Below are 14586 nucleotides of genomic sequence, written 5' to 3'. Positions count from 1 at the left end.
GCGTCAGAGAAGTAGCCAGAAGGAAGCTGATATAGGTCCAGAACCTTAGGAAGGACTTCGGGTTTTGCTCTGCATGGGATGGGAAATCAGCAGAGAGTTTTGAATTGAGAAGTGATATGACCTAATGAACTTTTTAAGGTAATCATTCTGGCTCTGTGCTAAATGGATTGTTGAGGACAGATATTTGGATTCAAATTATACTTTCCCATTTGAAAGCATTGATTTCAAAATATAATAAAAAGTCTAACCTAAGAATATTATTCTCATCTTTAGACAACCATGGCATATACCACAATGAATTCTAAATGTTAATGTATCTTTATTATATAAAGAACTGTTTGTTTTGTAAAAGGAACCAAAGTAAAGATAAGCAACTATGAGAAAAAAAATACATTTGCAGTAAATAAAGCATAGAAAGTTTTACTATCATTTTTATATATATACTTCAGAATCGAACATTACATAATAAAAATAATTTTAAGAGTCCATGGAAAATGTAAAGAAAAACTCCAAGGCTCTAGAAGTTGAAATTTTAAACACAGTCATAATTCATGAAAATAAAGCAATATGATAAAGTGGGCAACCTCCTAGTAATCAAAGAACAATATTAAAATAAAACAAGATAACATTTCGTCTATTAAATTATTCCCAAAAATGTTTGATGTGATAACCTAATCTGGAAGCAATGGTAAAATTGGGAGAGCATGTACCTCTGGGGGCATTAAAAAGCAGTTTGACCGCACATCAAAAATGCCCTTCATTCCTCCAGTCATTCAAAAAAATTAAAAGGTACCACATGCATTGTATTTGTCACACTAGGCTAGGCACTTGGCAAGCAGAGACAAATTCAACAGTTTCCCTGTCCTCATGGTGTTTAAAAATCATTGAGTAGGTGAAGAGAAGGATGAGAAAGGAGAAAGGGAAAGGAAGGGAAAGAAAAAAAGGAACAGAATGTTATAGATACTACATAGAAATACATATGGTTTAGAGAGAGATATATACATATATAGATGGTCCCCAACTTATGGTGGTTCAACTTACAATTTTTTCAACCTTATGATGGTGCAAAAGCGATACACATTCAGTAGAAGACGTACTTTGAATTTTGATCTTTTCACAGGCCAGTGATATGCAGTACAATACTCTCCTGTGATGCTGGGCAGTGGCAGTGAGTCCCAGTCAGCCACGCAACAACTGATACGCTTGCAACCATTCTGTACCCAGAAAACCACTCAGTTTTTCACTTTCAGTATAGTATTCAATAAATTACATGAGATCTTCAATACTTATTATCAAATAGGCTTTGTGTTAGATGATTTTACCCAACTGCAGGCTAATGTAAATGTTCTGAGCACATTCGAGGTAGGCTAAGCTAAGCAAGCCATGATGCCCTGTAGTTTAAGTGTATTAAGTGCATTTTCAACTTAACGATATTTTCAACTTATGATGGGTTTATCTGGATGTAACCTCACTGAAGTCCGGGAAGATCTGTATAGACATGGTACAGTGGGGCTATAAAGGAAGAAGGAACCAGTTCTACTTGATAAAGTCAGAAAAGTCTTCACAGAAGAGATAATAGCAGATTTGAATATTAAAACTATAGTTGTGGGCTTCCCTGGTGGCGCAGTGGTTGAGAGTCTGCCTGCCAATGCAGGGGACACGGGTTCGTGCCCCGGTCCCGGAAGATCCCACATGCTGTGGAGCGGCTGGGCCCGTGAGCCACAACTACTGAGCCTGCGCGTCTGGAGCTTGTGCTCCACAACAAGAGAGGCCACGACAGTGAGAGGCCCGCGCACCGCGATGAAGAGTGGCCCCCGCTCGCTGCAGCTAGAGAAAGCCCACGCACAGAAAAGAAGACCCAGCACAGCCAAAAATAAATAAATAAATGAAATTAAAAAAAAAAAAACTATAGTTGTCATCAGGTCGACTGAACTGCGGGGCAGAAGGTAAACAGAGCAAGGACTGAGAGTCATGAGGGCACTCCCGGTAGGGGAAACAGGTATGTTCTTGAGGAGAACATGCAGCATGAAACAGACTGGGTGTTGTGAGGACGGCAGGTGGCCCTGTGCGGCTGGAACACAGGATGGCTGGAAGGACCAGTGAGAGATGAGACAGGAGGAGGTCCCAGCATATAGTTCATGAAGGACAGGCTGAGATACAGTGCTCTGCTGGGCTCTCTGGATTTTATTCTAAAAGCCGTGCCTTTCAAACTGAACTGAGGTTATATGTATATGGTATCACGTCCCAGAAAAATTCCAAAAAGCCATAGCACACCTTCAGGGCATATCAATTTCATTTGAAGATTTCAGAAGGAGAATTCATATTTTATGTTAGAACAAGCACAAATACATACTTAAGTAGACCAGACAATTCACATGAATTTTTAAAGTAAAATAAAGATTTCAAAGACGTTATGGACACAGTCTATGTTGACTTTGCCTCTCGGGAGTATTTTGATGGAAAAGTTTGACCAACACTGGATTATTGGGGGCCTTTCAAGGGAAGGATCACTGCGAGCTTCTAAAGCTGGGAAGAAAATGACTGACCTCCGAGTGTCATTTGCAGGAGTGTAAGGCAAAGGACCGGTTAGTAAACTGTAGCAGGACGCTCATCCACGAGGGAGTGGCAAGAATGGAGAGGAAAGGCACATACGAGAAATGTGGAAACAGCAGCATTCACTGGACCCCAGTGAGAGGTAGACGATGAAGTGAGACAGGAGTCTAGGATGATTTCATGTCTGGCTGGAGTGTCTGACTGGTGGGTAGAGGTGTCATCTACCAAGATTTGTCATCTACTAAGAGGTAAGGATTTGGGGGAAAATATGAGTCCAGTTTGGAGCAACGGATCTGAAGTGCTTGTGGAAATCTAGGGAAAGATGTACAGCAGGTAGCTGGATACAGGCTTGGAGTATTGAAAAGGGTCTAGTCTGAACATATAGGCTTGTGGGTCCTTAGCACATCGAGAGTAATTGAAGCTTCGGGGACAGATCCGATCAGTACACATGAACAGTGAAAAGAAGCAAGTCAAAGCAGAACCTTAAGCCTGTGCATACCCTTTGGTCTCAGGATTCCATTTTGAAAACACATTATAAGGAAACAGAAAAAGTTGCTGACCACAATGTGATTTATAACAATAAAAGATTGAAAACAACCCAAAATTGAACAACAGGGCAATGGTTAATTAATATATACCCATTTGGTGAAATTTTAGGAAGCCATAAAAATGGATTAAAAAGTTCATTTAAAAATAACAAGAAGGGAATTCCCCGGCAGTCCAGTGATTAAGACTCAGTGCTTTCACTGCCAAGGTTGTGGGTTCGATTCCTGGTTGGGGATCAAAGGTCCCACAAGCTGCACAGTATGGCCAAAAATTTTTCTTTAATTTCTAATAAAATAAAAATAACAAAAAGCTTATAATATAGTATTGAGTCTGATTCTGGCTATATAATTATTTTTTCACTGTGATTACAATTCTATAAAACATAATGACGATTCTATAAAACACAATTCTATAAAACACATGTCACATATGTACATGTGACAGATATGTGTGTATGATATATATACATTTACATACTAACACAAGGGAAAAAAAGACTGGAAGAAAATATACCAAAATGCTGGGATTAGAGGATTAATGTTGTTTTTTCCTTCTTTTAAATGTTTTCTAAATTTAAATTTTAGAATTCCACTTTAAGGAATACATTTGCCTTTAATAATGTATATTCTGGATTTATTTCTCCATACAACCTGCAAGTGATTAGCCAAATGACCAATCAAGCGACATGATTTTTTAAAAGATGCATATATTGAAATGAATCACAGAGATAAGTGCCATTTAAATATATGATCTTATCACCACTATGAGACTTTAAATAAGGCCATCCTATTATATCGCTGAGAATTTAACAAAACTCATTAGAGGCACAGAAGTTATTCAACAAATTTATTGAGTACCTACTATATGTCAGTACTCTGTTTGGACGCTATTTTGGAATAATTTTTTCTTCAGATCAAGGAAACAGTTTCCAGTTTTCTTCTTCAAATGTATTTTTCTCTACTTATCTGTGTTCAAATGACACTTTAAATAAAAACAGCTTTTCTGGGACTTCCCTGCTGGTGCAGTGGTTAAGAATCCACCTGCCAATGCAGGGGGCCCAGGTTCGATCCCTGGTGCAGGAAGATCTCAGATGCCGTGGAGTAACTAAGCCCATGGGCCACAACTACAGAGCCTGCACTCTAGAGCCCGTGAGCCACAACTACTGTGCCCACGTGCCTAGAGCCTGTGCTCCACAACAAGAGAAGCCATCGCAATGAGAAGCCTGCTCATCGCGACGAAGAGTAGCCCCCGCTCACCACAACTAGAGAAAACCCACGCACAGCAAGGAAGACCCAATGCAGCCAAATATTTTTTAAAAATTTTTAAAAACACCTTTTCTGACCATCCAACTTAGACCCATCGACCCATTCTTATAATTTTATTATACATCACAGTTCTCTGTGTTAAAAGATATAGAAAGAGAATAAAATTTGAAGGCCATAGGAAGACAGGCAATATTGTACATTCCTGTTAAGAATGTGAATGGGTACAACTTCTGTGGAAGGGTATTTGGCAATGTCTACCAAAAAAAAATGTGTGTGTGTGTGTGTGTGTGTGTGTATATATATATATATATATTCACATCCTTTTGACTAATTAATTCTCCTTTTAGGAATTTATCTTATGGCTATACTCACGTGTGGAAAATAACATATATACAAGGATATTCATTGCAGCACTCTTTCTCATAAGAGATTAGAAGCATCAAATGTCCATCAACAAAGGACTAGTTAAGTAAATTAGACTACAGTTATATAGTGAGATAGAAGTAATCAGAATTAGACAGCTATTTTATGGACTAATATGGAAAAATCTCTAGGACTTTACAAGCACACACACAGTTGAACAGAGTAAGGTTTTAGATTAATATGTATAAAGAATACTGCTATTTGTGTAAGAAAGGTTTTTTTCACAAATGGGTATGATAACTCTGACTTTTTGCTTATAAATGCATAGACTAACCCTGGAACAGTACAAGAAAGTAGTAAAAGTGATTGCTTCTGGGGAAAAGAAAATGAATGGCTAGACAGATGAAGGAGGGAGCACTTGACAGGGCATAACCATGTACATCCACTGGCCATTCAAAAAAAACTAAAAACAGTACAAATAAGTCAACATTCTTTTCTAAAAAAACTAAAAATAAAATTTTAACTAAAATCAAGCTCTAAATGCACTACCACCATTCAAGTCACTGCATGTTAGTATTTGTTATTTAGCTTCACTAGTTATTATTAGTAAAACATGGGAGAGTGGGACCAAAAGGCAGCGGTTCACGGGCCTATAAAGAAATCATATTTTGGGCTTCCCTGGTGGCGCAGTGGTTGAGAGTCTACCTGCCGATGCAGGGGACACGGGTTCATGTCCTGGTCCGGGAAGACCCCACGTGCTGCGGAACGGCTGGGCCCGCGAGCCATGACCGCTGAGCCTGTGCGTCCAGAGCCTGTGCTCAGCAACGGGAGAAGCAACAACAGCGAGAGGCCCGCGTACCGCAAAAAAAAAAGAAATCATATCTTACTCCTTCCACCACCATTCCTCACGGCCTCCACTCACCTTGCCACCAAACGGGGTGGAGAATAACAAGTCACATATTATCTACTCTAACAAAAACCAAATGCATCGCCCTTTACCCCTCTGGCCTTCGCTATCATCTCTTTTGATATCGCCCTAGAGGTGTTGACTATGAAATAGATTGAGATAAAAAAGTTTTACTTTGATTCAAAACATTTTACAAACATGTATTGTTTTACTATGTAGAGAAATAGAAAGTGTACATCAGCAAAAATATTTTAATTAATGTGACATTTTAATTAACATGACATATGTCATTAGAATACAGTATCTGTTTTCTTATACTGGCATCTATTTAAAATGAGGTTCCAGCATGCCATTCTAGGCTATGTAATTCTGAGAGAGAGATTCCAGAATGGGCTTCCAGCAAGTTCCATAGCAAAAAATAGCACTAATTCATCTCATTCACCACCCCTAGATTGGAAAGGACCATGGGCAACAATCAAAGACAAAGCAGTAATATTATTTAAAACCACTGATTCCCTTTTTGTTTATTCTCATTCTCGGGTATATTCTTATCCTCAGGTATAATTTAATTTGCACATATTTTAAGGGTACGCCGGAAAGCTAGAAAACAACATTGTTCTTCGGGCTCTTGTGCAATCTCTTACCTTCTATTATAACCTTAAATTATAATAAAACTGACCTTAAAATATAGAACACAAATGGTACTTTAATGTGATAGACTAGGAGGGACCTTCCTGTAGAGCAGGTTGATTCACTCAGTAAACATTTATTGAGCCCCTGCTATGGCTGATAGGCAAATAGGAATACTATCCAGTTCTTGTTCTTCAGAACTAGTGGTCGGTGAGGGAGACTGGCAGGTAAACAACCAGCTGTGATTTGAGGCCGAGTGAAAGCTGAAAGATAGAGGAATGAGTGTCACCCTCACAATTGAGAGAGGGAAGAGAAATTCTGACTGGCGTGAGATGGGAAAGCTGCAGACAAGTGACTTTTGTGTTGAGCCTTCCAGGTGTGGAAGGACTTTGACAGGTTTCAAGAGAGGAGCTGGACAGTCCAAGCTGAAGGAAGGACAGGAACAAAGGCAAAGAGGTGTGGGAGGGATGAGGAAGCAGCAACTGGTGAGTGAGGGCTAGGGCTGGGGCTGCTCATGGGGTCTGCAGGAGAGAACATGAGTCTAAAAACGTTCAGTCAGCCAGGGCTTGGACACCATGCTGAGGGGTGGGCACTGGTAGTGTTGCCCATGAGGAGCCAATGAGAGCTGGGGGGGTGGGGGGGAGCTGGGCAGAATAACATGATCTATTTGTGTTTTAGAAAAGCGCTCTGATAGCAGTAAGAAGGATGGATTAAAGTGTATGGTGGCAGGGAGACCAGTTGAGAGGCCATGGTGTTGTCCAGGTGAGAGATGAGGAACATCAAAATTAGGATAGAGACAGAGAGGAGAGAAAGATGACACTGGAAAGGTAGAGTGATGAAACATGGTGACTGACTGGAGGAGGGATGGGGACACTGTGGAGTTAAAGACAGATCTTTAGCCAGAAAGATAATTCCCCCATACATCCAGTTAAAGGGCTTTGACCCCCAAACCAAAGAATTATCAATAGAGAGAAAAGAGAAGAAAAATTTTCTGGAGGCATCCTCTAGTCTGAATCATATTAATAAATTGATTCATTTACTTAAAAATTATTTCTAAGGGCAGTATGGTAGGCATAGGAGATACAAACAAGAAAAACAGATGATTCTTGCCCTCAAGAATACTGACAGTTTAAATCTTGAGAAAGAAGAACAGAGCTGGAGGAATCATGCTCCCCGACTTCAGACTATACCACCAAGCTACAGTAATCAAAACGATATGTACTGCCACAAAAAAAGATACATAGATCAATGGAACAGAATAGAATCCAGAAGTAAACCTACACACCTGTGGTCAATTAATCTATGACAAAGGAGACAAGAATATACAATGAAAAAAACTCTCTTCAATAAGTGGTGTTGAGAAAATTGGACAGCTACATGTAAAAGGATAAAATTAGAACGTTCTCTAACACATATACAAAATGGACTAAAGACCTAAATATAAGACCAGAAACTACAAAACTCCTAGAGGAAAACATAGGCAGAACACTTTGATGTAAATCATAGCAATATTTTTTTTTGTATCTGTCTCCTAAAGCAAAGGAAATAAAAGCAAAAATAAACAAATGGGACCTAATTAAACTTAAATGCTTTTACACAGCAAAGGAAACCATCAATAAAATAAAAAGACAACCTACTGAATGAGAGAAGATACTTGCAAATGATATGACTGATAAGGGATTAATACCCAAAATATATAAACAGCTGATGCAACTCAACATCAAAAACACAAACAACCGGGCTTCCCTGGTGGCACAGTGGTTGAGAGTCCGCCTGCCAATGCAGGGGACACGGGTTCATGCCCTGGTCCAAGAAGGTAGCAAAGGACTTGAATAGACATTCCTCCAAAGACAGTATATAAGTGGCCAGTAAGAACATGAAACGACACTCAACATCACTAATCATTAGGGAAATGCAAATCAAAACCACATTGATATATCGCTTCATATCTAGTAGGATGACTGTTACCAAAAAAAAAAAAAAAAAAAAAAGATTAAAAAAATGGGCAGAAGACCTGAATAGATATTTTCCAAAGAAGATATACAGATGGCCAACAGGCACATGAAAAGATGCTCAGCATCGCTAATCATCAGACAAATGCAAAGCAAAATCACACCTGTCAGAATGGCCATCATCGAAAAGAACCAAAATAACAAATGTTGGCGAGGATGTGGAGAAAAGGGAACAGTTGTACACTGTTGATGGGAATATAAATCAGTGCAGCCATTGTGGAAACCAGTATGAAGATTTCTCAAAAATCTAAAAATAGAACAACCATATAACCAAGCAATTCCACTCCTGGGTATATTTCTGAAAAAAACAGAAACACTAACTTGAAAAGATGCATGCACCCCAATATTCATAGCAATGTTATTTACACTTGCTGAGATATGGAGGCAACCCAAGTGTCCATCAGGAGATGAATGGATAAAGAAGATGTGGTGTATATATATATATATATATATATATATATATATATATGTGTGTGTGTGTGTGTTTGTGTATACATGGTGTGGTGTATATATACGTGGTACATATGCTGTGTGTATACATGGTGTGGCATATATACATGTGGTATATGTGTGTGTGTGTGTGTGTACACATGGTATGGTGTATATACATGTGGTATATGTGTTTGTGTATATATGGTGTGGTGTATATATATGTGGTATATAAGTGTGTGTGTGTATACATGGTATGGTGTATATATGTGTGTGTATATACATGGTGTTCTGTATATATATGTGGTATATATATGTATGTGTGTTTGTGTGTATACATGGTGTGGTGTATATATAGGTGGTATGTGTGTTTGTGTATATACATGGTGTTGTATATATATGTGGTATATATATGTTTGTGTGTGTGTATACATGGTGTGGTGTATATATATATGTGGTATATGTGTGTGTGTATACATGGTATGGTGTATATATATGTGGTATATGTGTGTGTGTGTATACATGGTGTGGTGTATATATATGTGTGTGTTTGTGTATACATGGTGTGGCATATATATGTGGGGGGTGTGTGTGTGTACACATGGTGTGGTGTATATATATGTGTGTGTATACACACTCACACACACACACAATGAAATACTACTTGGCCTTAAGAAAAAATGAAATTTTGCCATTTGCAACAACATGGATGGACTTGGAGGGCATTATGCTAAGTGAAATTACTCAGACAGAGAAAGACAAATACTGTGTGATATCACTTATATGTGGAATCTAAAAAAATACAACAGACTAGTGAATATTATAAAAAAGAAAGACTCACAGATAGAACAAGCAAGTGGTTGCCTGTGGGGAGAGGGAATTGGGGAGGCAAAATATAGGGGTAGAGGATTAAGAGGTACAAACTATCATGTATAAAATAAGCTACAAGGATATACTGTACAACACAGGGAATATAGCCAATATTTTATAATAAATATAAATAGAGTATAAAAAAAGATTGACAGTTTAGTGAAAATACAATTACATTAAACTGTGGTAAATGCTGTATAGAGATAAATAAAAGATAATTATATGAGTGTATTAGTGTCCTGTTGCTGCTCTAACAAATTACCACAAACTTAGTGGCCTAAAACGACACAGATTTCTTTTCTTACAGTTCTGGAGGCCAGATTTCACCAAGCTGAAGCTGTGGCAAGCCCACACTCCCTCAGAAGACTCTAGGGGAGAAGTCATGTCACTGCATTTTCCAGCTTCTAGTGGCCACCTGTATTCCTTACTTTGTGACCTCCTTCTCCACCTTCAAAGCCAGTGGCATAGCAACTTCTCTGACTCAGCTTCCCTCTACTTCTGTCACATAGCCTTCTGTCTATAATCAAATTTCTCTCTTATAGGATACTTGTGATTACATTTAGAAGATTTGTAATGCAAGAGAAGAAGCAGATTTGGGAGGGGGTTGGAGGACCTTAGGCAAGGAGGGAAGTTTTTATCTAAGAAAATGTATATTCTGAGAATTAAACAATTTGCTTACAAGCAGAAATCAATCAAGTAACAACTTGTATTACTAAATTTTATCCTCATATCCTTAAAACAGAGTCTAAGGATGTTAAGGAAAAGTAAGTACATAATTACACTGAAGTTTTTTTTTTTCATCTGGCCTGGAGCCCTAAACTGTCAATGCTGCAGAGTTGTAGCAATCATTTTCTAACCCAACAGTCCTCACCCTACTTTATTCCACTACCACACGCCCAGCTGATGATGGGGACACACTCCTTTTGGTTCATCCCAAGCTCACCCGTTCTAATTGACCTTTTCTCTCCCCCATTACAAGAGTATGTTAGAATAAATTACGAGTTATTTATCAGGATAACTAAACCAATTCTTGTAATTAAATAATTTTATAATGTGAAACTAGCTACTGTCAGACAACCCCCAGGACTGATAGCAATACATCGTCACAATACCAAGTGAGAACCACGGATTCAGTCCCTAATCCACCCAAGACCATTGCAGCCAGAGCAGTGACACAAACATCACCGAGCTCATTAGGGCACTTCACGCTGAGCCTGCTCTTGTGATTTTCAGTCGATTGCTGCTTCTAGTACCACATCCGTCTCCATTTCTTCTCTAAAGACTATCTTCCACCTCATTTTACCATCCAGGAGGACTAAGGCTCATAGAAACAAAATTTTTTTTTTTTGTCTTTCATTTTTTTAAGTTATATTTTTTCAAGTTTCACCCATCTTGAATCCCATCGAGTTTCTTTGCCGTTACAGCCTCACCAGATCTTCCCTCCTCTCTCTCCATCCTTTGTGCTCCCATGCATTTAGCCTGCACTGCACACTTTAAAATTGTATTATATCCTACACTGTCTTGTCCTCTCATTTCCTCACATGTGCACGTCCCGTCTCCTGTCTAGATTTATGAGGTTCTTGTAGAATTTTGCATCTCAACACTCAAAAACAAGAGAGGTGATGTATGGTACGGAAGTTAAACTGCTGAACTGTTCAGAACAGAGATGTCTGCTGTTTTATTTGACAAGACTACAATCTCCCCACTCTGCACTGCAGAGATCTTGTTATGTATTCCACAGTTGTTCTGCATGTAAAGATGGGAAAGAGAATGTTGCTTTTAGCTTCAGAAACAATATATTGGCTCCCATAAACTAAGGGGAAACTAAAAACCTTTATATTCTCATGCTCCTAAAACCTAGAGTGATGGCATTGGTGATTCTTGTTCCTTTCCCCTAGAAGTCTGTTTTATCATTGTTTCCTAGATATGGAGTTTTTTTCACTTGTTTCCTTGAAATGTTGTGTCCTGGTGCTTTAGCTTTCTGCTATCTTGATCTTCTGTAGTACAGCAGATATTTCTGATCAGAATCTGTGTAACTGAGGCTAGATATGAACAGGACTCTTCAAATTGTATATCCAACACAGCTATGTAAAATCCCCAAGGGACTTACTGTTCAACAATATTTGTGAGCTGTTTCTTCACATTTTAGTAAAGCCTGGCTAGTGCCCCAAAAGGCTATAAATACAATTTGATTGTTTTAGTGGTTTTCTTTCCACCTGAATTAATTTATTTCCATCTTAGAGGCCCCGCTATTCAGGATTCTGATTTTATTTTTTAAAGACAGGGTTAGAATAGGAGATGAGTAAGGCAAAAAATCAGAAACAGTGGGAGAAAGAATTCTCAATGTGAGAACCCATTCTGCTGCTCAATCAATACGTAATCTGTGGTAAATAACTTTGGCAGGATGCCAATCCACAAAATAAACCATAAAGTGAGATAGAATATTCCAGTGTCTAATGTGTTTCTCAGGCAAACAGCATTAAATTGAGGCATGGCCCTTCTTAATATTATACGTTTAGCTCATATATGATAATTATGAAATAAAATGCTTTTTTAGCCTATTTTGCACCCAGTATTGGTCAAACACTGTCAGGCAGGCCAGACTGAAGGCCGCAAAATATTCTGATAATGCAGGGGAATAACACTTCGCCTAAATGAGTAGGGAACTGGGTTTGCATACAATTTTAACACAGACACTAGGTGTTATGCCGAATGCAGGTAAAGTGTGTTATGGGCACATAGAAGACAGGCACCTAACCCAGCCTGGGGGCATTGGAGGAGATGCAGAGAAGGACTGGTAACTGATGGACAAGTAAAATCAGACTGTGAAGAAAAGAGATGCTTCAGACAAAGGGAACTGCATGCGCAGTCTTAAAGACAAAGGTGTAGGGAACCTCGGGGAAATGGCCAATAGTGTAGCAGGAGTAGAAGTAGAAAGTTTAAGGCAGACAGGTAGAAGCTAAAATTCCAAGCAGGTCAACCAAAAACAGATCATGAAGGGCCTTATCCCATAACCACCTGGTCAGGGGGAGAAAGCATAACCCTTTGAATTCCGAGGAAGGGAGAAACTATGCAACCTTGAAACTATTGTGTTGGCCAGAAAGTTCGTTCGGGTTTTTGTATGACGTTACAGAAAAACCTGAACGAACTTTTTGGCCAACCCAATATTATAGAGCCATAGAAAGTATGTGAAAATATTTGGTCAATGGTAAAATACCAATCACAGTGCTATCTGTACAGCAACAGGACAAAAATCACAAATTGTTTTTTTTTTTTTTTTAATAAGTTTATTTATTTTTGGCTCTGTTGGGTCTTTGTTGCTGCACGTGGGCTTCGCAGCGAGCAGGGGTTACTTTTCGTTGTGGTGTGCGGGCTTCTCATTGTGGTGGCTTCTCTTGTTGCAGAGCACGGGCTCTAGGCACACAGGTTTCAGTAGTTGCGGCACGCAGACTTAGTAGCTGCGGCACACGGGCTCCAGAGCGCAGGCTCAGCAGTTGTGGTGCACAGGCTTAGTTGCTCCGCGGCATGTGGGATCTTCCCGGACCAGGGCTCGAACCCATGTCCCCTGCACTGGCAGGAGGATTCCTAACCACTGCGCCACCGGGGAAGCCCCACAAATTGTTTTTTTAAGACAGAAGAACACACACACAAGATGAGCTATAATACCTACCACTGCCATCTTGAAACACTTCGATCACACTACTTCTATGGTCTTTAGGCTGTCGTAAAGACTTCAGAACTTTATCGAGAAGGCAACCACTGAAGGATTTTAAGCAACAGAGCAAGAAGATCGGATTTATGTTTCTAGAAGATTACAATGACATTGTTGAGAAGGCTGAATTCAAGGCAAGCCAGACTGAGGGCAACGAACTATTCTGATACTGCAGAGGAATGATGCTGAGGGCCTGAACTTTGTTGGTGGAAGTAGCATAGAGACGTTTAACAGACAGGATCAACAGAATTTGCTCTCCAACTGGATAGAGGGATGAGGGAGAAGACAACTTCCAGGACCACTCCGTCTAAGTCTCTGACTCGGGCCACTAGATGAATGAGGGAAGCATAGGTTAAGAAACAGAGCAGAAGGTCAGTTTGGTAGGTAGGAAAAAGAAAGATGATTTCATCTGAGGACATCTTGAGCTTCCAGAGCCTCTGAGGCAAGCAGGTGGAGATGTGCAGAAAGCCAGAGATAGAGATTCAAGTCACTGACTCTTACTAGATGTCCACTTGCCTACTCAGGGATATTGCTCCAGGACTTTTCCCATCTCTTTTGTTCCGTTGTCTTTTGGGCCGGTTGGGTGTGGTGTTTTTCCCAGCATGCTGGACTTTTTCCCAGCAGCATAATAGCATGCCATTATTCTTCTCGTCTGAGAAACTCCTTCTCGTCTCTACTTCTTCCACCAGCTACTGCCCCATGTCTTTGTTCCTATTTGCAGGGTTCTCATCCTCCCCTCCTTAAACTCACTACAGGCAGTGTTATACTCGCATCAAATCCCACATGGCTAAATCCAGTGGTCAAATCTTGATCTTACCTTACTTGATTTCTAAGCTGCTTTGACAAAGTGGACCATGATTTTTCTCTTTTTTTTATATAAATTTATTTTACTTGTTTATTTTTGGCCATGTTGGGTTTTCGTTGCTGCGCGCAGGCTCTCTCTAGTTGCGCGAGTGGAGGCTACTCTTCACTGCAGTGCCCGGGCTTCTCACTGCGGTGGCTTCTCTTGTGGCAGAACACAGGCTCTATCTAGGTGCACGGTCTTCGGTAGTTGTGGCACGTGGGCTCAGTAGTTGTGGCTTGCGGGCTCTAGAGCGCAGGCTCAGTAGTTGTGGCGCACTGGCTAAGTTGCTCTGCGGCATGTGGGATCTTCCCAGACCAGGGCTCGAACCCGTGTCCCCTGCATTGGCAGGCGGATTCCTAACCACTGTGCCACCAGGGAAGCCCAAGATTTATTTTTCAATACATGTAGTTTCACTTGGCCTCCAGAATAGAAAACTCTCTTCCAAACTCATTGGT

This window comes from Neophocaena asiaeorientalis, unplaced genomic scaffold (assembly GCF_003031525.2).
Source record: "Neophocaena asiaeorientalis asiaeorientalis breed wild unplaced genomic scaffold, Neophocaena_asiaeorientalis_V1.1 scaffold299, whole genome shotgun sequence".
In the NCBI taxonomy this organism is placed as follows: domain Eukaryota; kingdom Metazoa; phylum Chordata; class Mammalia; order Artiodactyla; family Phocoenidae; genus Neophocaena; species Neophocaena asiaeorientalis.
The sequence above is the reverse complement of the archived record's forward strand: the minus strand, read 5'-3'. Positions refer to the sequence as shown.